Source organism: Sorex araneus, chromosome 5 (assembly GCF_027595985.1).
Source record: "Sorex araneus isolate mSorAra2 chromosome 5, mSorAra2.pri, whole genome shotgun sequence".
Taxonomy (NCBI): Eukaryota; Metazoa; Chordata; class Mammalia; order Eulipotyphla; family Soricidae; genus Sorex; species Sorex araneus.
The window spans coordinates 104,986,727-105,012,756 of NC_073306.1; the positions used below are offsets into that span (position 1 = coordinate 104,986,727).

The 26,030-nt window shown below is 39.0% G+C and overlaps 1 pseudogene; it reads right to left on the bottom strand.

Moving 5' to 3' along the window:
• The window catches only part of LOC129404981 (EF-hand domain-containing protein D1-like), a 101,766-nt pseudogene extending 76,026 nt beyond the window's left edge, over positions 1-25,740 (bottom strand).
• Positions 25,741-26,030: the final 290 nt, after the last annotated feature.

Genomic DNA, 26,030 nt, shown 5'->3' on the forward strand with positions numbered 1-26,030 from the left:
AAAAACATAGAGGGAGGCATTAATTCTGCACAAACTAAGTGGGAGATGGCACGGATGGCAGTTATGAAATATTTTCTGGAAGGGAGGCATTTGAACTGAAATTTCAGAAATAGGCATTTACCAGTAGAGCTGAAGTAAGGGCAGCTTTTGCCCAGAAAACTGTAATGACCAAGAATCAGAAAAGCTGTACAGCATTGAGTGAAAGATGAGATTTGTTTGGGAATACCGCAGAGAGACACAAATGTAGGTTGAAGTAACTGGGCTCATTTTCTAAAACTGACAATATTTGAGGCAAGATGTAGCAAATAAGAGAAAAATTTTAGAAATATGCCATCAGTGTGGAAAATGTGTATTGTGGTAATTTGGTGGGGGTGGGGAAGGACTGTGTTTGGCTCTGAGCTGTTTCAATAGCTGATGAAAATTGTAATTTGGCGAAGACTAGTTTTTTTTCTGAAAAAAGGCAGCTGTCTAGAGGTAGAAATAGAAGGGGTGATAGTTGTCATGCACCTGGATACTCAGAATGTAAAGCAAAGTTAGGCAGTAAATACTCAGTGCAGTATTTTACTCTCAAGTTGTAAACAACTTGACCCTCATAGCAAACTAAATTCATGGCTGGGAGGTCCAAGGAATATCGAAGTATTAGGAGTTTTCAGAGGTGCTGATTTTGACCAAAGTAAGTCAGAATTTAACACCTATTTCTAGTCTTAACAGGCTGACAGTAAGAGGTGTCAAGATATAGCTGCAATACATCTAGGTACAGTATATACTGAGGGGTTAATTAAAATCTACTACAAAGTGTGTGTGTGTATGTGTGTGTGTATGTGTGTGTGTGCGTGTGTGCATATGTGTATGCATGTGGTGAGAATCCAAGAGTATACATATTTGTTAATAAATTTAGGGCTTCCTTGGAGGACTAAAATGCTGACAAAGAATATTTCAATAATATAGAATCTCAATATTTTCCTCACTTTTTAATCAGAAAACTCCTGGGTTGGGAATTCTGGTGTGAAAGCTCCAGGCTTCTGGAACCCTATTTTTATAGGAAATGCTTGGTTTTTCTATATTTTTATTCTTCCATTTTTTTTGTACTTTAAAATAATCCTCTGGGTACCTCATTCAGATTCTTTTGTAGGAAAAATGGAGAATGTTAAGAAGAATTCTCAGTTCTCTTCGGATCACTGAAGTTGTAGTCATTAGCTATAAATGTTCTTTAATGTCAACATTTATTACTGGGTTCCACCAGCCAGCTCACACCTGATTTGCTGGTTTCATATTTCTCAGAGTGACAGCAAAATAGACCTTTGTGAAATTTGACCAAGAGTGGGGAACTATAAATGAAGGAACAAAACAATACATAAATGGAAGAGAAGGAATAGAGAAGGGAAATGATTAATATTGAGTGGTAGTCTAAGCCCAGGTTGGGAGGGGCAAATATTTAGAAAGTATAATATAAATGCTTAAGAGAATGAATTGAGAAAAGTAGGTAACTGGAGGGGAGAAGAAGGTAATTGGAGAAAGTGTTTTCTAGAAGCACTGTCGTCCCCGTTGTTCATCGATTTTGCTCGAGCGGACACCAGTAACGTCTCTATTGTGAGACTTGTTGTTACTGTTTTTGGCATATTGAATATGCCACTGGTAGCTTGCCATGCTCTGCCTTGGGAGCGGGATACTCTTTGTAGTTTGCTGGGCTCTTCGAGAGGGACAGAGGAATCCAACCTGGGTTGGCACTGTGTAAGACAAATGCCCTACCCGCTGTGCTATTCCTCCAATCCAAATAAATATCAAGAGAAAATGACAGGAATTAGTCACAGACTCAATAGGAGGTCAATCTCTGCAAGATCTAGTAACTGTTGTTCTGGTAAGAGCAAAGAGTGGTCCCACGACTTATAGGAATTGAAGATTTTATAGAAGGCAGTTTATCACCACATGAACTAGATCAGAGGTTGAATTGATACTGAAGAACTATCTCTGTTTCGTAGTAAAACTGGAAGGGATATCCGAATATACCAATCAAGTGCCCTGATAATTAACTAATGTTTATATTATATTGAAGTCGATAATATTATGACATAATAACAGTTTCAGGAGTGCGCCACTGAAACTCTGCACACTTATACAACACATTAAGTTGACCACTAAAAAATTTTGTTTCTTTTCCTTGCTATACATCACAGTTCCCTTTGTCCTGATTTATCAATGCACTCCCCTTTCCTTCTGGTAGCAAACTGGTCTTGTGATTAAAAGGTTCATTTCTGCTTATTTAGTTCACTTAGATTGATTTCATTTATTGGCTATAGAAAGCAATCCTTTATTCAATATGGGGGTAATATATAATTTTGAATGAGTGATAGGGTTTGTAAAATTTGAAACATCCAAGAGGAAAATTGGTTCCTATGTAATTGATGTTTTTAACTTTTTTGAGAAAGCCCCATACTGTTTTCCATAGTGGCTGAACCAATAGTATATGAGTGTCCATCTTTCCATAACTCCCCAACACTTGTTATTTCTTGTATTTTGGATAATAAACATTCTTATAGGTATGAGGTACGTTGTTGTTTTGGGTAGTGTTTTGCTAAGAATAAGAGATGACTGACGAGCATCTTTTCAAGCACCTGTTGACTCTGTATATATCCTTTGGAAAATTGTTTGTTCAGATCCTTCACCCATTTTAAAAATCAGGTCTTTAGGTATTAAAATTTTTTAAATGAGCTTGTTGAATATTTTGGATACTAATCCAAATTAATATCCAACATGTTTATTGTCAGAAACATCTTATTTGTCTTGTGATAATCACAATGGGTCATAGAAATTTAATGTTAGCATACCCCATATGGTCATATGGACTTAAAAATAACCAAAAGTCCAGAGAATGGATAAGCATTGTTCAAGATAGATCTTTTTCAAATGGGCTTGATAAAAATTAGTTTATAGTAAGTAGTAACTCAAAGCTTCTCCTAGAACTTAAATTTCTCTCAAGTATTTTCAGCCTTCAATCAGAAATCTTCTGTATGAGTGGGTTCAACTTTAACTTAAATGGTTCACTTTGCCCTTGAATTTTTCACTGGAATTGCAGCACCTGCAGCAAGCAACCCTCCATTTTCTGCCTAGCTCTCTGGTGCATTTTTTTGGGGAGAAAGAGTGACTGTAGAGGGCAGACTTGAGCTATTTTGGCTTCGATGAAAACCATTTTCGAATCAAGTCATAAGCACCAGGAGGAAAACCCATCTTATAATTTTCCTCCATCTCTTTTTATTCATAAATCAGTTGGATCAATAACTATTTGAAATGTGAAAGCCTTGATTTGGCATGCTACCCAAAGGGAAAAGGGAGTATTTCAACTTTTCTTTTTTTCCTTCTACAAATAGTAGCATACTTTTTAAATTCGAAAAAGGGGCAAGCATCAAAATTTGGCCCCTTGCCCTAGTCTGTAGGATCCAGCAATGCCATCACAGAGTATGGAGTTTGTGCAGTAATTAAAGTGTCTTACTGATGACTTGTTTGGATTCCAGGACAGGAACCAGATGTCATTCAGCCCATAGCATGAAGAGTCGCTGTTAATTACAACTTCAGGTTGCTCTAGTTGGAGGTAACTCCCCCTGCTCCCCGAGTTGAATAAATACTGCACACTAAAGAGTCTGTTTCTGCTCAAATGTTTTCCTTCCTCAACCAAAAGATGGGACTTCATTACAGCGCTGGTGACACCATCAGGGTCATCCCCAAAGCTAACCAGGCTGAAAGAAAGAATTTTTAATTAGGCAGATTACATATGACATTTTCTTCTTTGTGTTTGGTTTTCTTTCCCACCTCCCCTTACTTGTGTAATCTTGTGTTATGTGTGACTTGTGCCAAGACATTTTCTGCAAAATGTGCCTGACTGCAGATCTAGTCCTGAGCTGACATGCCGTTATCTTTACTGATTAGCACTGGAGGAAAGACATCTGTCTTTCGTCAAGAATAATATGGCTTGAGTTCAAAATTTTTGATTGCTTCTGCCCGTGAGCATAAATGAGACTGGGAAAAAAGGCTCTAAGCATTTGGCTAGAGAAGACTTCTTCACTTCCCAAACCTACAGATGCTGCTTCTAATGGAGACAAACATGGCTTTTAAAACTAACTTAGGTTGGACTAAACAACATAAGGCACCGATTCTATAAAGACCCAATTACCTAGTTTATATCAACAAGGTCAATTTTTCAAAGGGCCTCAGAACTGAGCTGTACTATTATTTGGGCTTTTAGCATTATATTGAAGAATGTTTTTAATAGAGCGTTTACAAGGAAATGTATTTATTAAAATTTTTTTAGTTGAATCATCATGTGATGTACAGTTACAAAGTTGTTTATGATTGAGTTTCAGTCAAACAATGTTCCAACACCCATTCTTTTATCTGTGCACATTTTATGTCCCAGCGTCCCCAGTTTCTCTCCTGCCTGCCTCCTCCAGTCTTACCTCACAGCTTGACTCTATGGAAGATACTTTTAAAAAAAATTAAATCACTGTGAGATCAAAGTTGCAGAGTTGTTCTTGGTTGGGTTTCAGTCATACAGTGGTCCAACACCTTTCTCTTCACCAGTGTACATTTCCCACCACCAATGTCCCCATCTTCCCTCTCGTCAGCCCATCTTTGTCCCCCAACCTGTATCTGTGGCAGGCATTTTTCTTCTTTCTTTCTGTGTCTCTCCTCTCTTTCTCTCTCTTTTCTTTTGGGCATTATGTTTTGCAATACAGATACTAAAAAGTGATAATGTTTATCCCTTGACCTTCTTTCAGCTACCACTGTCATAGTTAATTTCTCTATCTTAACTGCCCTCCCCACTCTACCACTTGTATTAAGCTTCTAACTGTGGACCAGTCTTCCTAGTACTTGTTTCTACTGTCTTTGAGTATTAGTCTCATACTATATGTATAATATCCCACAAATGAGTGCAATCATTCTACATCTGACCCTCTCTCTCTGACTCATTTTATTCAGTATGATATACTCTCCATGTCCATTCATTGATAGATGAATTTCACAACTTCAGTTTTCCTGGAGGCTGCATAATATTCCATTGTGTAGATGTGCTATAGTTTCTTTACCCAGTCATCTGTTCTTAAGCACTTGGGTTGTTTTCCAATTCTAGCTACTGTGAATAGTGCTGGAATGAACATAGCCCCTGGGATATAGTCCAGAAGTGGTGTTTCTGGGTCACGTGGAAGCTCAATCTCTAGGTTTTCATGGAAGGCCCATATTATTTTTATGGCACACACTTTCCTTCCTTCTCTTATTTTGTTTTTAGGCACTATGGTTTGCAAAACTGTTAGTAGAGTTTAGAAGTTTAATAACAAAAAGAATTGGAAGTAAAAATAAGCACAACATTGGTGGTAATTTCATACAAGTACATGGAATTGTTTTTATTAGTCCATCAATAGTTTATATAATGTACTGATAACTTTTGTTTAAACAACAACACTAATTTTGGGGAGAGGTGGCATTTCTGTGCTTATAGGACCGTGTGGGTATATTCAAAGGAGGGGAATTGCTTAGTCATATAGAAGATCAATTCCTCCTTTTTTTTTTTTTGAGGAATGTAATATCCACATTGTTTTCCAATAAAACAGGACCAGTTGACATTCCCACTGACATTGAATAGGATTTCTTTTTCCTCACATCCACGTCAACACTGATTGTTCTTTCTGATGTGTGCCAGTCTCTGTGGTACAAGGTGATATCTTGTTTTGATTTGCATTTACCTGATGATTAATGATGCAGAGCATATTTTCATAAACCTTTTAAACAATTTTATTTCTCCCTTGAAGAAGTTTTTGTTCATCTCTTCTCCCCATTTTGGATGGGGAAACAAAATTACCTTATAAGGAGTAAGTTGACTTCTAAAATGTGTAGGTAAGAGCAGGTCATAATCTTATTATTTCTTAATAGTTAAGTAAATGAGAAAAAGTATAAATTTTATTGCAAAAGGGTAAGAACTTCTGCTTCTTTATCTGGAAAGCAGGATAAATAATAAAGAGCTCAAATTTTGCTCTGACAATGAGAGAAAATGCTTAGTTTATAATAGGTTTTATTTGTCATTTATTTGTCATAATTATCATTATACCTGACCTTACAATCTTGACTATATCTCAGCATTTTAGTTATATAACTGCAACTGGTTTTCAACTTTATTTTGATTTTTTTGAGAACACACTCAAAAATATAATTTGTTTTTAATTATTGATAAAGTAAAAATCCCACCTCTTAAAAAACCTGTGTTTCTAGTGTTGTGTGTGTGTGTGTGTGTGTGTGTGTGTGTGTGTGTGTGTTCAGGCAATTGAACTCAGGACCTCACACATAAGAAAAGTTATTTACTTCTGAGCTTCATCATTACTTACTACAATCACTACACTAGTGATTGTAAGGTACGGCTCTTGAAATAGCAGCATCAATATGACCTGGAGAGTTGAAAGAAAAGCAAATTGTCACCCTAACTCAGATCCACTGAATTCAGAACTCTGGGGGTAAAGCCAGAATCTTTGTTTTAATAAGACCTCCAAGATTATTCTGACGAATGATGATAATTTAAAAACCATCACTCTGAAACCATGAATTTATTAGTGTAGTTCAGTTGGGTTTTGCTTTATTTATTTATTTTGAATCACATTTAATTCATTATTGATTTGCAATATTGTATAACTTTAGAAGTACATTTATACATGTGTGCATATGACATAAAATATACTTGTTTACATATATATGTGAAAAAAATATGCCTTCACAACTCTCAAGTTTGTCCTTTATACCTGTCCCCCACCTCTCCTTTCTGTTTGGTAACACCATCATAGCTTAATTGTCTTTGAGTTATTTTTGTTGTGTTTTGTCATTTGATCTTGTTGATACTTTTAGATATGTAAGTATACGTGAGACAAAGGGATTCTGTAAAGTGAAATGCATGCTTTCTTGCAGAAGTTTTCTTTTCGGTGGGGGCAGGTGAATGCCACATTCATTGTGCTCAGAGCTGAAACCTGGCTATATGCTCAGGGGACCACAGGCAGTGCCAAGGCTCAAACTTCAAACTGGAGTCAGCTGTGTGCAAAGAAAGTACCATGACATCTGTACTGTATCTCTGGCCTGCAGTTCTTTATATCCTGATCCTCTCACTCTGGGAATAAATGACCTACTAGGCAGTGCCTCTTATGACTCAAATATTCTTGTATTGTGGTGCTTTTTTGCCTCCTGACTATAGTTTGCCACATTAACTAAAAAAGATGTGAACAAGACAAGAAGGAAAATGTTATTACGGATCACTGTAATAGATTCCAAATATTCCTGTCCCTGGGCTATAATCTAACATGCAAAGTCCTTTCCTAACAGACTGTCTTACAATTATTTCATTACATGTTTTTTGAGATATATATTGGTTTATTATGACACTTTTAAAGTCTGAGGGCTCCACATCAGCCCCAATAGATGTGGGTATAATAATTTAGTATCTAACACAGCTGCTGATTATCAGTAACTCATTGGGTGATATTTCTATTATTATTATTATTATTTTTGCTTTTTGGGTCACAACCCAGCGATGCTCAGGGGTTACTCCTGGTTTTACACTCAGGAATTACTCCTGGCGGTGCTTGGGGGACCACATGGGATCAAACCTGGGTCAGCCGCGTGCAAGGCAAATGCCCTACCCACTGTGCTATCGCTCCGGCCCCGACATTTCTATTATTATATGGGCATATTCTTCCTTGAATACTCTCCCCAAATTTATGCATTCACCTTTAAAACATCTGAAGTTTTCAAGGATTGGGGGATAACTAATGGCCTTTATTCATTTTTCAAAGATGAAGAAACACAGTGGTATGAAACTGAATAGGAAACTTAAATTTTCCATTATACATTCACTTTATAAAAATTTTATTTTATTTATAAAATTTTAAATTTAGCCAAATAACTGTCATTTACAAAGTTATTGATAGTTGAGTTTTAGGCATGCAGCATTTTAACACCAATCCTATCACCAGTGATAACTTCCTCCACTAGTTTTCCTTTACTTCCCTTCCCCCACCCCGCCGCCACCCCCATCCAACTGCTGACCTATCATCCCTGCCTGTCAACTTGATAGGCAATAATACAAAGTTTCAATGGTTGCAGCTTAGATCTCATGTATTCAGTTCTGTTGACTCTGTGTTTTGGATATATGGCTATTCCATTCACCCCTATCGCTAGTATAACTGAGGCCCTGATGCCTTTTCACCCATTACTTCCCGTTCTCTGTTTTCCTGCCTTGATATCTTTTCTCATCTCTGCTCCTCTCTAAACACTAGGCTCAAGGGTAATCTAGGCATCTCTCTTTTACTACAATACATTTCCTCTTCTAGTTTTCTATATTTCACAAATAAGAGATTATCCTGTACTTGTCTTCTGCTGGCTTACTTTACTCAACATGGTATCTTCCAGTTCCAATCAAGTTCTAGCAGATTGCATGATTTCATTATTTCTTGCAGCTTCATTTTGTTCCATTCTGTATATATGCCACATCTCTATAATCCAGTCATCTCCATAATCCATCTGTTGTTGGACACCTAGCTTGATTCCATAGCTTAGCTATTGTACCGAGTGCAGCAATGGCTAACAGTGTGCCTATGTTCTTTTGACAGAGTGTTTTTGTGTCCTGGGGATAGATGCCCCAAATTGGAACTACTGGGTCATATGGTAGTTCAATTCTAAACTTACCCAAAACTCTCCATACTGTTTTCTGTAGAGGTTGCACCAGACAAGACAACATTCCCATCAGAAGTGGATGAGAGCTTCTTTTTTCACCAGATTGTTTCTGCTAGTTTTGATATGTGCCATGCTCACTGGTGTAAGATAGTGTCTTAGGTATCTCAGTGTAATCTTTATTTGAATATCTCTGATGTACACATTCACTGTTTAAAGAGTCTTTGGAAATTATTTTCTAGGGGGAATGTCAATGGGTTGTTAAATCTTAAAAATCTTTTAATATATTGTTTAAAGGTGAAAAAATGCGGGACTGGAGAGATAGCACAGCGGGTAGGTCGTTTGCCTTTTATGAGGCCGACCCGGGTTCGATTCCAAGCATCCTAAAGCATCCTATATGATCCCCCGAGCACCTCCAGGAATAATTCTTGAGTGCAAAGCCAGGAGCAACCCCTGTGCATCACCAGGTGTAACCCAAAAAGCAAAGAAAAAAAAAAGAAAAAGAAAAAGGTGAAAAATGCTCACTTTTTTTTTTTTTTTTTTTTTGCTTTTTGGGTCATACCTGGCTCTGCACAGGGGTTACTCCTGGTTCTGCACTCAGGAATTATCCCTGGCGGTGCTCAGGGGACCATATGGGATGCTGGGAATCGAACCCGAGTCGGCCGCATGCAAGGCAAACGCCCTACCCGCTGTGCTATCGCTCCAGCCCCCAATGCTCACATTTATTTATACTGTTGTTCTTACTTCCTATGGCTTAGAACAATCTTTACCAAATGCATTCAAATGGGTAAGTTATTTAGAAAAATCTTCCAGCTTTTATAGTTGTACTTGTTGGTTTTGTTGTTGTTTTTTGGTCACTGTTCAGAGATTACCCTTGGCTCTGGACTCAAAAACCACTTTTGGCAGAGTTCAGGACACCACACATAGCACTAGGTATCAAACCCAGGTCGGCTGTGTGCAAGGCAAGCACATTACCTGCTATACTATCACTCTGGTCTCCTGTAGCTGTACCTGTTGTATTGAAGGAAAGTCATGCAGGGATGTTGATTCATTATATGAAGTATACTTTTTTGTGTATGTATGCTTAAAATTGACACCTTTTTACACATAGCCTTATAATTTATCAAGGTATTTCTGGAATATTTTTCTGCTGGAACGTGAGATCCTCTTTTATCCAATTAGAGAACCAGGGATAATAGTGCTTAGTAATATCATGTTTGCATCTAGAACCTAGGTTTCCCAATTTCCTTGAAGTAAAAAAAATATTGTGCGAATTTTATATTCTTTGAATAGTGTATGTGTTCTTAAAGAGTGATTTTATATTTGCTTCTGTTGTGATCCAAACTTTTCTTTTTCAGTTTTTGTTTATATGTTTTTGGGCCACCACCACTGGTGCCCAGGGGCTATTCTTGGTTTTGTGCTCAGGGGTCACCCATGGCCATAATTGGAGTCAGGATCAAATCTAGGTGAGCCATATGCAAAGGGAGTGTATTAACTTCTGCAATATGTCTTACGCCTGAATTTTCCTAAGTTCTGGGAAAATCATGTCAAATTCTAGTCTTTCAGTTCATACCACCTGCTGAACACAGATTTGCATCTCATTCACATATGTGCCATTGGCATTTCTAGTTCTCATATTTTCTCTAGAAGTCATTTATTTCTTTTCTACCCAGAATGGGGAGTAGACAGCAATTTTTTTTTTCTCATTGACCTGTTAGGTGTAGTCTTTCCAATCTTGTTTCTCACAGTTCAAGTTATGCTTTGATTTGAGGATCCTTGTTTTATGCAGAGTTATCTTTCCAACTTCTTCTCAAGTGGTTAAGACTGTAGTATAATGGACTAGATAATGACATATTTATATATTTACATTCTACACTCTGTAACATGTATATATTATCTTACAGGAAGCTGTGTCTTTGCAGATATGATGAAATTAAGGATCTTGAGATGATATGATCATCTTAGATTACTGGGTAGGTTCTAACAAGCAGAAGAGAGATTTGAGATAGAAATTTAAATACACACACAGAGGAAAGTACAGTATGAAGACAAAGGCAGAGATCAGAATGACACGTCTGTGAGTTAAAGAATGCTTGCAGTTACTAGAAGATGGAAGAAGCAAAGAACAGGTCTATCTTGGAAAGCTGGAAGCACCTTGATTTCAGATTTTAGTCTTCAGATATGTGAGACAATAAATGTATGTTGTATTAACTACCAGGTTTGTGGCTATCACAGAAGTTCCAAGAAACTGGTAATAAAGCTTCTGTTACCTTAAATATTTTAAAAATATCAGCCTCATCCTTATATTCAGGCAGGATATCAAAGTTGAGCTTTCCCCACCTCTTTCAGTTTAATTCTAGGAACATCATTTACCTAGAATAAACTTCCCCAGAAATAAACTTTCCCTGCTGCCCATCTTCTCTGGATTTACGTTCCTTTTTGTTTCAACACATAGGAAAAAAGAGAATAGTTTAAGTTTTGCTTTTGGTCTCTTCCTTAGGATTTCTTTTTGTGGGGTTGGAGAGATAATATAGTGGGTAGGACACTTGCCTTGACCTGAGTTTGACCCCCATACACCATTTGGTACCCGGATGACAAAGAGTGATGATCCTTCGCTCAGAGTCAGGAGTGACCCTCCCAAAGGGAAAAAAAAAAGATATTTTTTGTTATACTTTATGTAGATTTTCTAGGATCATTTGTAGTGAGTAATTTGCATTAGATTAGTCTATTGGAGGGGGTGGATAAAGAAGAACCCTTATTAATATTCTCAGAGCTATAGAACCATGATCTAGTGATTAGTCTCATGATCTGTCATTTTCAAGCTGGAGAAACAGGGATGTTGGTGGATCTAAAGGCTAATGAACTGGGGAGATGCTGCTATAACTTTGTTTGAGTTCAAAAGCCTGAGACTTGGAGTAATAGGATAGGAAATGATGGGTGTCCTAGCTAAGAAAAGGTAAATTTGGGAGACCTCCTAGAGTACATAGATATGTAAAATGTATATACAAATCGAACATTTTCTGATAATAAACAATAAAGAAAGTTATGCTAAAGTGACCACTCATTCAGTTATGGGACCCCTCCTGAGGCTAGGGAATTAATGTTACCCCTTAGCAATTGTGAGTGTGGGTACTTATTCACTCTAATGTAAATGTTACTCTCTTTCAGAATCTCCCTCACAAACATATCTAGGAATTATTTTTTACCAGCTATTCAAGCATTTCTTATCCATTCAAATTGACATATACAGGTAACTGTTTAAAATAAAAATCTATTTAGAAGTCAATCTAAGTTTCATGTAATAGTATTTTGATGATTTCTATTTATTTATTTATTTTTTAACACATTTATAAATAATGTTAAAATATGTTATTAGTTGTCTTGATTTCCAAAAGGAATGTGACAACATTTCCTTTGTGACATGAGGAATAAATAGTGTTTACAAGGTGTTCCATTTATTATGTTGGTATCTTAATTCAGCAGTATTCAAGGGCACTGAAGTGGAAATCATAATGGATTTGAAAGATGCTTAAATTAGAGTTATGTCACCAAGGTGGCAATGGCCTAGCTGAAAAGTCAACAAGAAAAACTTTTCAAAACAAAAGAGATAATGAGTCAGAAGGAGAGGGACAGGCACAGAATGACTGAAATCATTTGTGGAATATTAAAATAGTATGAGACTAATATCCAAGGACAGAAAAAACAGGGGCCAGGAGTAAGCTCCCACAGTTGGAGCCTACCACAAGTGTGTTTCTGTGTGTGTGGGGGGGCATCACTGAGGTCAGTTAGGATAGAGAAGGAACCACGATGACAATACTAGTTGAAAATAATCACTTTGGACAAGAATTGAGTGCTGAAAGTAGGTAAAGGAATATACATGATAACTTTTTAGTATCTGTATTGCAAACTATAATGCCCAAAAGAGAAGTGGAGAAAAAGGACAGGGGTCCGGGGAGGAGAGAGAGAGACAGAGAGAGACAGAGACAGAGACAGAGACAGAAACAGAGGAGAAAAGTGCCTGCCTATAGAGGCAGGTAAGGGAAGTTGGGAGGGAAACTGGGGACACTGGTGGTGGTGGAAAATGTACACTGGTGAAGGGATGGGTGTCGGAACGTTGTATAACTGAAACCCAATGATGAACAACTTTGTAATTGTGTATCTCATGGTGTTTCAATTTAAAACATTAAAAAAAATAAACTGGGAACTAGATGGGGGAATATTTTAAAATTATATTATATTTATTATATTTATATTTATAATATAATATAATATATATTGCTGATTAGTCTATTTATTGGTACTGCTTGTTTTTTTTTTTGGTTTGCTTGTTTGTTTTGGGGCCCCACCTGATATGCTCAGGACTTACTCCTGGTTCTGTTCTCAGAGAACATTCCTGGTGGTCTCAGGGGACCATATGGGATGTTTAGGATTGAACCTGGGTCAGATGCATTCACGGCAAGTATCCTACCTACTGTACTATCTCTTCAACCTTCAGTATTCCTTTGAAGAGCAGTGACATAGAATTTATCACATATTATTACAGGTCTCAGACATATTACCCATCATAGAAAAAAACTTTACTAAGATTGGTATAATACTATCTTCTTTCTTTAATCAGGGGCCATTTGTTTAATGAGCTTTATTTTTATGTGTTCAGCTGCTAATTTCTCCTTATCTTTCAGATCTCTAAGAACTGATAAATGACCCTAATGTAGAATTCTGATTGCTAATGTAGAATTCTGATTGCTTCTCCATATCTGATTCCTTTGGTTATATTATCTAATTTTATCCCTTCAGTACTATCTAGAACTCCCAGATAGATAATTCTGACCTTGACTTCACTCCTGAACTCTTCAGTCACTTACTTATTTAGCATTATCATTTGCTATTCATTATCTCAATCTAAGGTATCTAAAGATTGTATTTCCTAACCTATTTCTTTTTTAGACTTTATTTTCAGAGAATGACAGTTTATTCTTCTAGTTGCTCAGGACCCAAATCTCAAATTAGCATAATTTTTTCTCCCCCTTTCCTTTTACATTCCATATTAATAAATACTATTGCCTTTTCTTCTGTCTTGACAGTAGAAGCCCCAATATTTCTTGCTATCTCTCAACCATTTTTCTTAGTTTTACCGTTTGCCTCTCAGTTATGTTTTCAATTTAGATAAAAGTATAAATTAAATCTGTCCAAAACCTTCCAAATGGACATATCACTTGGAATAAAACACTTATGGGAATCTATATTTTTTTCCTCCTGCTTATCCCTGACTTTCTCACCTTTATCTTTCTCTGTCTCCTGCATATGCTATAGACATGTTAATCTCCTTATTATTTTTGGAACACACCAAACCTGTTTCTCCTCAGAGACTTGACACATTCAAGGTTCTCTACTTATTTCTTTTCACATGATTACACAAGTCAACAAGTCATACAATCTTCTGCCTGCAAGCTGGAGAGCCAGAAATAGCAGTGAACTAATTAAGTCTGAGTCTCAGGTATGGAGAACCATGAATAGGATGCTCAGGAGAACTACCAGTAGGATGCACATTGGTTTGTCCAACAACAGAGAATAGAGGTTCCAGTTTAAATAGAGTGAAAATAAATTTGCTCTTCCTCTGTCTTTGCTTTGTTGAGGCCCTCAATGGATTAGGTGATAACCCACTACAAAGGGTACCATCTGTTTTGCTCAATCCATCCATTCAAATGCTAATTTCTTTTAGAAACACTTTTACAGGCCCACCCAGAAGTCCTTTACTAAGGCATCTCTTAGTGCAGTCAAATTGACACGTAAAAAAAATTAAGCATCACAGTTGGTTATCCATAAATTGCTGTGAGGACAGGAATAGAAAGTAGAAGAATGTCAAGTAGTCTCAAATGCTTGTGTGGTGCCTGTGAGACAGAAGTAACAAAGTGCAAGTCTCTAAAGTACATCCTGTAATTGCATTTGAAAGAACTTCTCTGTCTCCTGCTTTCTGACCATTTCTTTGTCAGCCAGTTAGGATGTGAGGCCCTCAGTCTATTTAAATGTAATTAAGAAGTCATATTAATCCAATGACATTTTTTCTTATTCCTTTCAAATAAAGTATTAGCATATATCCTGATGGCTCTAGAGTTCAGGACAAAGATATTTAATCTGTGCAAGCTGTAGTGTCGTTCTCAGCAAGTCTCAGAGTGAGGGAGAACCTGTGATATTTTGTCAGTTGTTATCAAATGCCAAAATGGAAAGTGATGATCTTTTCTAATAAAAGAAGAATTGACTATGCAATTTATATCAAGGCAGTTCCAATTAATATCTAATCCTTGAATATATGTAATTGGATTTACATATTCACATCTTTGCAATTAGGAGTTGGTATTTAAAGGGCATGCTTCCTATTTCCCATTTTCTTTATCACAGAAACCTAGGGGGGCTTTTTGTTGCAGAATTACAGAATCAAGGTAAATAACTTTCCCTGATAACTTCCAATCCTGGGGGAAAAAGATTTTAGCTAATACAGACCCTTCAGAGATACAAAAATATTCATAGTTGATTTAAATGGTATTTAGCCTTGACATTCTCAATTTGTTCCACAATGCTCATTTATAATTGCGACTGGTTTCCTTTTAATTTATACATCAGAAATACTTAAATATAAAGGTTAAGTTCTTCTCTTCTTAATCTCTTGAGTGAATAAGATTCTTTATAGCACTTTATCCTGGAGAGTACTTCAACCTTCTGACACACCAGAATACCACAAAGTAAATTACAGGTATCTGGGTATCATTTAGTTAAATGAAGTGGCAATTTACCCTAGGGGCTTGGAACAACTTAAGTCTAACAACTAGTCCATTCAAACTACAGGTGAATTGCTACATCTAAAACATCACAGAAATAGGTCAGACAACTTTGCAGCGATGCAGGTTAATAATGGTGAAACATGGAGATAGGTATCTTACCCTCTCACTTTTGAAGAAACACTCATGACTGATTGTACTACGAGCTACTAGTTCTGAGATAATTCTTGGATGAACTTCACTCTGCTGCCTGTTTCTCCCTAATCTTTAAGTGAGGACTTCTCCAGAACTTAAACTATGTTTATTTTAAATACCAATATCTAAGAAGAAATAATATTGTTTGGTGCTGGAGAGTGTGAGAGGAGAGTCAGTAATTTTTATATTGTTTGTAGAGTATAGCTGAGGGTAGCCTTTTTAGGACAGTTGGTGATAATGTACCAAAAGCCTTAAAGTGTTTTTTTTCTTTGATATAATAAATTATTGGACTGGAGTGATAGCACAGCAGGTAGGGCATTTGCCTTGAACACGGCTGACCCAAGTTCGATTCCTCTGCCCCTCTCGGAGAGCCCGGCAAGCTACCAAGAGTATCCTCCTGCCTGCACGGCAAGGCCTGGCAAGCAACCTGTGGCATATTCGATATGTCAGAAACAACAAGTCTCTCTATGGAGACGTTACTGGTGCCCGCTCGAGCAAATCGATGAACAACGGGATGACAGTGCTACAGTGCTACAATAAATTCTATTCAGATGAAGCAATTATTAAAAAAAGCAGCTATAATTGCACTATGGTATTTATAGCAGCCTGTGAACTGTCCAAAATCCCCTGTAATGAGGATTTATTAAATATCTTGTAGTAATGCAACCACAGAAACTTTAGTTCCACTGCTTCTTAATCTAGAGGCAAGATAACAGATTGAGAAGCTTTAAAGAAGACTCATAACCTCTTCCTTGCTTCCTTCCTGTAACCTTCTTGTTACTAATTGGCCACTTTGTCTTACACCTTAGCCCCACATTTTCTTGATATTTTTTTGTGAACCCCATGAAATATTTTGGGTGTCCACAAAAGGGCTACATGATCCCTGGTGGGAAATAATTCTCTATAGAACCAGTTTGCCTGCATGGCTACAAAGAAGCAGAACTTTCATAGGAAAAAAGAAAACAGGGAAATATAGTTTTAGATAGGGATGGTGGGCACCCAAGTGATCAATAAATTCCTTTGTGGGGTTAAAGGACCCAGGAGGCTGGTCATCTGAGATATACTCTGTCATGTCTGCAAATTTAAACAAAGATGTTCGATTAAGGATTCAGCTTGTGCATGTTATCTCCACATATAGATTTTCAGGGGTTGACTGGGGAGGACAAGATAAAGGCAAACATTTTATACATCCTCAATAGCCCCTGCCCAGAAAACATTTCTGATTTTTAACTTGAATTTAGCTTTTTATATCTTGTGTGCCAGTTTCAGTAAGCTTAATGAATAGAATTCTGTGTGTTAATGGAAAATGATGATGCTTTGATTTGAAAATAGGTTCATAAATTTTTTAGTGAAGATAATTTAAATAGCTAATGCAATGGTGTATATTACAATAATAAACTTGGATGACAAACCAAAGATTAACTGTGGATATCTTTAGGAGATAGGCATATTTGTGATTTATCCTTTTATTTCCTATGTGTTTGTATAAACAAGTATAAATAAGCTTTGATAGAGGATAGCTATGAAATAGATGTCATATTATACTATTGAAAATCATGTTGTATAAGAAAGGTATTTTATTTCTATAAACATTGTCTTAAAAATATGAGATATAAATCACCACTGAACTGTTTTCAAATTCTATTTTTTTTTCTTTTTTTGGGTCACACCGGCATATGCAAATGGTTTACTCCTGGCTCTGCACTCAGGAATTACACCTGGCGGTGCTCAGGGGACCATATGGGATGCTGGGAATCGAACCCGGTTGGCCACGTGCAAGGCAAATGCCCTACCCGATGTGCTATCACTCCAGCCCTCAAATTCTGTTTTCTTAACCTGAGAATAGTACTATTAGGCAGTAAGCATTTGATATTTTAATAAATAGAAAATTTTCTTGAGTTTTTTACTGCTTCTAAGAGTTTACTGTTTATAAATTTGAGTGACAATTTAAATTTGACAAGGATGTATTATTTTGCCAACTATTAACATTTATTGATTGATATAATTAGCAAGTTAGCCATTTTATTTTTAAAAGTCTCTCAGACATTTCCTTTAGCTTTTATAAAAGGATATTGTAGCAATGATTACATGAAATTAATAAATCAGAGCTTCAAATGACCATTTCATACACATAAGTTTTTAGGGCTCTTATCTAGCTGGCAATGCAAATTTTCATATAAATTGCTTATCTATCAACTGACAAAAATGTTAATGTATTAATAATATCTTTACAATACAGTCTTACCTAATTTTGATAATGTGAAATCAATTTAACTATGTGTCTTAGAATAATTCTCAAATTGTTATTTGTTCCGATGTTCTAAGGCATTAGAATTCTAACTTGCTTTTATACATACAGTATTCTGAAATTTTTTATTTCTCTTCAATTTTTTTATGGAAAAGAGAGTAGATACTTTCTCTTATTTTAATGATCAAGTGGTATTGTAATTGGCATGTGTGAGATTGCTTTACAGGTTTGACTTGAAAAATATTTGCTTTTCTTTTAGAGAACTGAGGTGATATTCCCAGTTTCCTTCAATCTTAAAACAAGTCATTAACTATTAACTTTAACTGATCATATGAGTAGTGGTAACCTGTCTTTAGATTATATTGATGTTTCTGTAAAGTGAGAAATGATGCTAATTGAACTTAATTTGAAAAGCATCCCTTAGTTTTAATTCTTTAATTACTGCCAGTAGTACAGTGTACTCATCTCACTTGATCACTCTGTCTAGTTAGTCAAGTTCTGCAGAAGTTACAAAAGAACAGGTGATGCTTTTCTCTTGAAAACATCAAGAGAAAAAGTAACTTTAGAAAAAGTAACCAAAATGAAAGGCGAAAGGAAAACTAGAAGAAAGATAAAAAATAGATGTATGCATACCAATGTATACATAAGCCTAAGGAAGCTTATGATAAAAAATTAGAAGGTTTATAAGAGGCAGTTAAAATGATAAAAGTAAAAAAATAAAATTATGAAAGTAAAAGCAGCAGACACAAAGATGAAAGGAGCAAACATGAGATGATTTCCAATATCAAACATTGTGTTTGTACATATATTTCTAATATATAAGGCAAAAAGAGAAATAGGATAATTCACAATTCACTATCTACTATAAGGTTTGTAAACTTTCAAGACAGATAAAAATTTTCTTGCAGCTAAATCTAGGAAAATATACATTACAGGCCCGAATTTAAGGGGTTTTGAAAAAATGATCCAACACAAATGCTACCCTTTTGATGACATCTTCCCTCCCTTTTCCAGATACAATTCTCTTTTCTTTATTTCTAGTGTACATTATCTTTTCAATCATTTTTTTATTTGTTTGTTTTGTTTTGGGGCCACACCCCATGTGTTCAGGACTTACTCCTGGTGGGCTTGGGGGAGCACATGTGGTACCACCTTACCTGCTGTACTATCTCCCAACCCCTATCCTGTTACTCTTAAAGCATCAGTAACACTTTTACAAAAATATTATTATCTCTTTTTATTCCCCCTTTAAGAGAAAGTTACAAAGGCTTTTTAAAACACTGGGCATAACCCCAAGAGCCAGGAGATTTATAAATAGTGTTTGGGTAATGACTCCCCTTACTAAATTGCTTGTGTTTCATAGAGTCACATAGTGACTTGTCAGTGAGGTAAAAGGTATAAGGTATGCTGGGCTCCAGAATACAGAATCCTGGAGCCCCAAGATGGAGTGCTGCTCCTGGGCAGGCCTCCTAGAAGAATTTCCCCTGAAGAAAGCGCCTCATCTGCTTATGTTCAATTAAACCCATATGTGTATCTATTCTTTGTTTTTGTTTTTGTTTTTGTTTTTGTTTTGTTTAGAGTTTGTAAATCTTTTATTACCGGCTTACTGGCTCCAGGATGAAACACAGAATCTTTTTTTTTTTTTTAAATTTTTTTTATTGAATCACCAACTGGAGGGTTACATAGTTCTCAGGATTATGTCAGTTATACAATACTCAAACAACCTTCCCTTCACCAGTGCCCATCTTCCATCACCAACACCCCCAGTATATCTGCCGCCCCCTCCCACCTCCCCGGTCCCCACCCTTGTACGTGATAAGTTTCACTTCGTTTACGCTTTATCTCAATTACATTCCATGTTTCAAACACACAACTCACTACCGTTGCTGGGGTTTCCCCCCAAAAAGAAAAAGACAGTCCTATTGCCAAGGAAGCATTTGATAGTTCTCCATTGCTAAGAATACAGAGAAATTAAGTCCCGCTGTTTGTTACATAACTTTTCTTTTTCCCCCTTGCCCCGCGCCACCGAGTTCACACCTGTTTAGTAATCGCCACGCTGTCTGACAAAGGGAAAAAAAAACTGAAGAGGATGGTTATTTCCCGTCATCAGCTGGCGTGGGGCTCTGGCTTAGTTGATAGACTAGTAGAGTGTCTGCAAGCAGTTTCTGGAACCAAAGGTCTTGCGCTGGTATCGGCTCTGGCTCGAGATTCCACCAGCGTCCCGCTGGTCCATGTACATAACTTTTCCCCTTTTATCCCATTCCCACGCCACCAGGTCTGTTTGCTTAATGGACATCACACTATGTTTGACACCACGCCGCGTTTCTTCCCGAGAAAGAAGGATATTTCTTCTCAGCCGGCGTGGGGATATAGCTTAGTTCAGTCTAGAGAGATGGCTACCACTTTGATTGCCTTCAATATTTCAGCAAAAGACGTACTATTCTTGTTAGGATCTCCCACGAAAGTCCGACCCATTAAGAAGGAACCATTACATATTGCTGATACTAAGATGACATTAGGTCGCAGCGGCCACGCGGTTTTGGGTTTCTGTATAAAGTCCAGGGAAAGTACAACCAGAAATGACATCACTATAAACTTTTACCCTTTTATGGTGCTCATAAGATGGAGAAATCTAGAGAGAGGTTCGGCGTCTCCATTTTGCACTCAGAAAGCCGTGGACCCTGCGCTGTGCTCGGGAGGGAGGGATTGAGAGAGAGAGGTTAAAAGAATTGGGGAATTCCCGGTTTCCACTCTCGCAGCCCGCCGTGGGGTCTCCGATCCCGTGCCAGAATTAGTTCAGTGGGCTGCTTGGAGTCCAAGGCCGCGCTTTTGGGTTCTTCCATCCTGCTCGATCCACAGCACGGCCCAAAGGCTGTGTATCTATTCTTAACTAAACCTATTTATTTTTATATTTGACCAGCACCCTCAGATATGTAAAAGTTTAATCCATTTGAAGAATGTATGTTATTCTAATGTCTGCTGGTTCTAAGCAATAAATACAGCAAGCTGCGGAGTCAGGGAGTCAGGGTCCTCAGTCCACGAGGCTGTTAGCCGCCTGATCCCTTGCCTTTTTCTCATATTTTGTCTTTTCTTGATCTTTTCAGCAACCTTGCTTCAGGCTTGTCCACCCAGGGCTGGGCCCAGCAACGGTACCTATAGATAATTTTGCTTTAAATTAAAGTAACCCAATTTACTTTAAATGAAGGTAACCCAATTTTGTACAAGATAAAAATTCTATCTTATTACTCAGGGATTTAGAAGTAAATTATAATAAACATTTACCTTTCTGTATATTGCTATGTTTATTGGGCATGTGAGGGAAAAATATATCCTGCAGCAAATTATTTCTGCTGTTGACTAGATAAATGCATAAGACTGTAACCCTGGCCTTGCTTTCATAACTAAGGCTTCTAATTTAATCCAGGATAAAGAGCTCAAATATTTTCCATTGAGCTAGGAAATTGGGCAAAAAATTAAGCCCCAATGGATAAATACAAGGAAGAATTTTTATGCATTTGGCTGAGCATTAATATAGACAATGTGATTTTTTTTAGTGTTCATCATTAATATGGATCATATGTGTGTAAGGAGTAGGAATGAGGGATTCTTGCTGGGAAGGCAAAAATAGTTGATGATATTTGAATTGTTTTGGGCTTTGTTTCTGTGAAGACAAAACCTGGAAGTTTTTACTTTCATTATTATTGGGCTGGAGTGATAGCACAGTGGGTAAGGCACGTGGCCGACCCGGGTTCGATTCCTCTGTCCCTCTTGGGGAGCCTGGCAAGCTACCAAAAGTATCCCGCCCACACGGAAAAGTCTGGCAAGCTACCCATGGTGTATTCGATATGTACAGTAACAACAAGTCTCACAATGGAGACATTACTGGTGCCCGCTTGAACAAATTGATGAGCAATGGGATGAGAGTGATACAGTGATTATTGATGTAACATTTGTTTATAAGAGTGTAAATATTTATATATTTTAGGAGTATAATATTACCACACCGTGATGCCAGACCCTTTTTTTTACTAGGTGGTAGGCATTAAAATTACTTCTCAAGAAGATTCCAATAAAATCTTAAAACATTCTCTGTCTTTTTTGTGTATGTGTGGATGTGAGGTGCAGTGGATGGAACCTGGACCATACCCAGCAGTTCTCAGGGCTTATGCCTGGCTCTGGCTTTGGTTTCACTCCTGCAAATGCTCAGGCAACCATATATGGTGCTGGGAATCAGACTAGAGTCCACCACATGCTAAGCAAGCTCTTCAACCCCTGTACTACATCTCTGAGCTCTGACTTCTAGCTTTTGGAGGATCCTCTCAATAAAATCATCAATTGATTGCCGAGGAAACTTCTGACAATAAGATACTTACTGGTCAGACAAGTAGGAATTAAAATAGATCTTTTAAATCTGTTTGAGCTGATTAGCTTGGTTATTTTGACAAATAATTTCAAACTCAACTGAAATCCAAGGCCTTAACTAGAACCTGTGAAATAAACAAAAAATGAGGTAGATAAGGTAATAGCTGTATTTCAATGTTTCTTTTGTGATTTTTGACAATCCATCCATGTAAAGTTTGGGAATCACTGGATTATAGCATGTGGCTAATGAAATGTGCTCTGCTTCAGCCTACGTGCTTGGTACATGAAGGCTTTGAACATTTTCTTAATTTAACACTGATATAGTAGTTGAGACAAAGGAAACAGAGGAATCCAAGATTTTTGTTTGAAGTAAAATCTACATTTGCTTATGAGTTGCATGTGGAATTTAAGGGAAAGAAAGGGACCAGCAATGATTTCTAAATTTGGTTTGAGCAGCTAAGTGTGTGGTGGTAATAATACCATTATTAATATTAGTAGTTAATAGGGATTATAATTATTCTTAACTATTATTAAACTGGGCGTTTGTCTTGCATGTTGCCAGCCTGGGTTCGATTCCCCCACCCCCTCTTGGAGAGCCCGGCAAGCTATGGAGAGTATCTCACCTGCACGGCAGAGCCTGACAAGCTACTTGTGGTGTATTTGATATGCCAAAAACAGTAACAACAAGTCTCACAATGGAGACATTACTGGTGCCTGCTTGAGCAAATCGATGAGCAATGGAATGACAGTGACAGTGATTGATATACATATACATATATGTATATATATATATAAAACTTGTTTTTTTGGTTTTTTTTTTTTTTGGTGTCACCTGGTAATGCTCAGGAGTTACTTGTGGTTTTGTACTCAAGAATTACTCTTATATGTGATTGGGGTACCAGGGATTGAATCCTGGGCGATTGCATGCCAGGGGCCCTATCCATAGTATTATCAATCTGACCGCCTCCCAAAGAAACAATAGGCAAACTAACATATAAAACCTCAGCAATATGATTTCCTTTGACTGAACTAACAGTACTAAAAGGGAAAACACGAGAGGAGCAAATACATACATTTTAATACATTATGTTTTGCACTGGAGAAAGTACATCTAAGAACGACATTTTGATTTAGTTCAGAACATTGAGTGCTTGTAATATGCCACAGTTTGCAGCTATTTGCTGTGAAATATAAGCAGAAGCTTTGGATTCTCTGTTTCTAGAGCATACAATTCAGTTGCTATTTTCAAGAGGGTTAATTACTTTTTGAACTATTATACAGGTCCTGAGGTCAAGACACATCCTCTAGTTTTGTCCATAGATGGGTCCAGTTGCCTTAGTTGAGCAGAAGAAAGGGATTAAAACAATTTCTTACATACTTTATGGTAGATGATGGTGGTACCCCAAATCATGACACCACTTTGGTCTCCACTCTAAGGACTAAAGAAGCATATACTAATCCTGAACACTGAATGTGGGATCATTGATTGGTAAGAGAGGTTTTCTGAAGATTTAGGAGAGATATTTCTCTTGTAGAAGAGAAAGAAGCAAGCATTATTCTATAGAGATACCTACTTCATGCCTTTGAGAATCATGTTACACAGATTTGGTGTGACCACTTTCTTCCACTCAGGAAATGATCATAGAAACTCAGAGTCACCAACCAAGAGACCTGACATTGTTATTATTCCAGATATCACTGTATCACTGTCACTGTCATCCCATTGCTCATCGACTTGTTCAAGAGGGCACCAGTAACGTCTCCATTGTGAGACTTATTGTTACTGTTTTTGGCATATCTAATACACCACGGGTAGCTTTCCAGGCTCTGCAGTCGGGGCCATATGCTCTTTATTTTTTTGGATGTGATGGTGACATTCGTGGGCACCATTTATTTAAAGAAAATTCAGCAGCAGGACAGAAACACAAAGGTTTTTCTTATAATAAAGACCGCGGCTCCAAGCAAGATTAAATAAGATGTTAGGAAGGTGTTTCTTTGTTCAAAGGTTAGGAATTCTGTTTTAAAAATGCAGCATCCCCCAGAATCTGGGGACCGCCCCACCCTCTCGGGGAGCCGAGGCAGGAACTGGCTATATGCGGAGGGGGTCGTGACCCTGGTGTCTGGAGGGTTCTGGACGGGTCACTTCCACGCCGGGGTCAGCTGTCATGAAACACGCACAGTCAGGCCGAGGACACACCCAGCCCCCGGCTCATGGAGACCATTAACAATTATTCTTTCATTTGTGGAGTTAGGACGCACCGTTCGAGGAGAGGCTGAGATGGGGGCGAAGGATGGCGAGGGGACAAGAGCGAGGGCTGGGGGGACCAAAGTGGCGGGCTGTCTTCATGCCCGGGTGGGGGTGGGGTCCTCTGGGCGGCAGAGGGCACAGCAGGGGGCTAGCCTGGCTCCCCGCGAACCTCAGTCGCAGCCAAGGACTGGCGAAGATGCAAAAGCCCAAGGTCGAGCCACGTTCCACCGGGACGCGAAGGGCACGGGGAGAGGCACAGAGCGGGGACCCGGCAGCATCCGCCAGACCCCGCTGGCCAGGGCCCGTCTCTGAGCTTGCCCACGCGGCCCAAAGCAAAGGGGCCAAGCAAGGCAGGAGGGCAGAGGGCGGGCACGAGGGCCCCCCCCCCCCCCGCCTCCACTGGAGTTCACAGGGCAGAGAGTGGACCCCAGCCACCAGGACGGGGAGGAGCTTGCACCGGGGGACAGGGGTGGAAGGGGGGGCTGGCATGGGTGAGGAGGCCCGCCAGGCCTCTCAGAGGGCACCTGCGAGGCACAGCGGCGGGTCAGAGACAAGCCGCCCGACTTGCTGAAAGTGGCCTTGAGCTCCTGGAAGGCTGCCTGGCGGAGACGTCGCTTCTCCTCCTCCTGCTTCCGCTCGTCCTGCTCGGCTTTCAGCTCGGCTTCAAACTTACTGGCCATGGCCAAAGCCTGGACCTTTGCTTCAAAGAAGTGCTTGGCCCCTTTGACCCCCTCCAGAGCCACGGCAACCTCGGACAGCTTGGCCAGCGCCGTCAGCCCGCTGTCCTCCTGCGCTGCCCGGCGGCCGCCTTGCGGAACGTGAGCAAACACTCGCGGAAGCTGAGTTTGCCGTCAAAACCCTCGCCCACCTCCTTGATGATGTTCTTCAGCCCCAGGTGGGTCTGGGGCCCAGCTTCTCCATCAGCAGCTTCAGCTCCATCAGGTCGACGAAGCCGTCCCGGCCCGTGTCATGCAGCTTGAACATCCCCTCCAGGTCCCTGATGAGGCGGCGGCTGAGCTCGGGGAACTCGGGTGGGGTGGAAGCCTCGCAGCGCCGGCCCGCGCCGGTGTCCACCGGCCGCTCAGCTGCGCTCTCAGCTCGGCGTCGGCGCCGGCGGGGGCTCCGGGGCGCGGGGTCGGGCCCGGCCGCGCCGCCCTCGGCCGCCTGCTCCCACCGCAGTCGCCGCTGCAGCTGGCGGCCAGTTCCTCGCTGGCCATGGCCGGCGGCCGAGATGCGGGGACCGGCCCGGCCGGGGCGGGCGGCGTGACTCGCGGGCGGCCAAGGCGGCGATCTGCTCTGGATAGCTCGCTGGGCTCTCTGAGAGGGATGGAGGAATTGAACCCAGGTCAGCCACGTGCAAGGCAAACACCCTACCCGCTGTGCTATTGCTCCAGCCCGTTCTTCCAGATAGAGGACAAAAATTCTCACCTTCTCTGTAAAAATATAAACCCAACATTTCTTAAACCAGTATTTGTTGGCTATTATGTTTCTTGCTGTCAAAAGAATT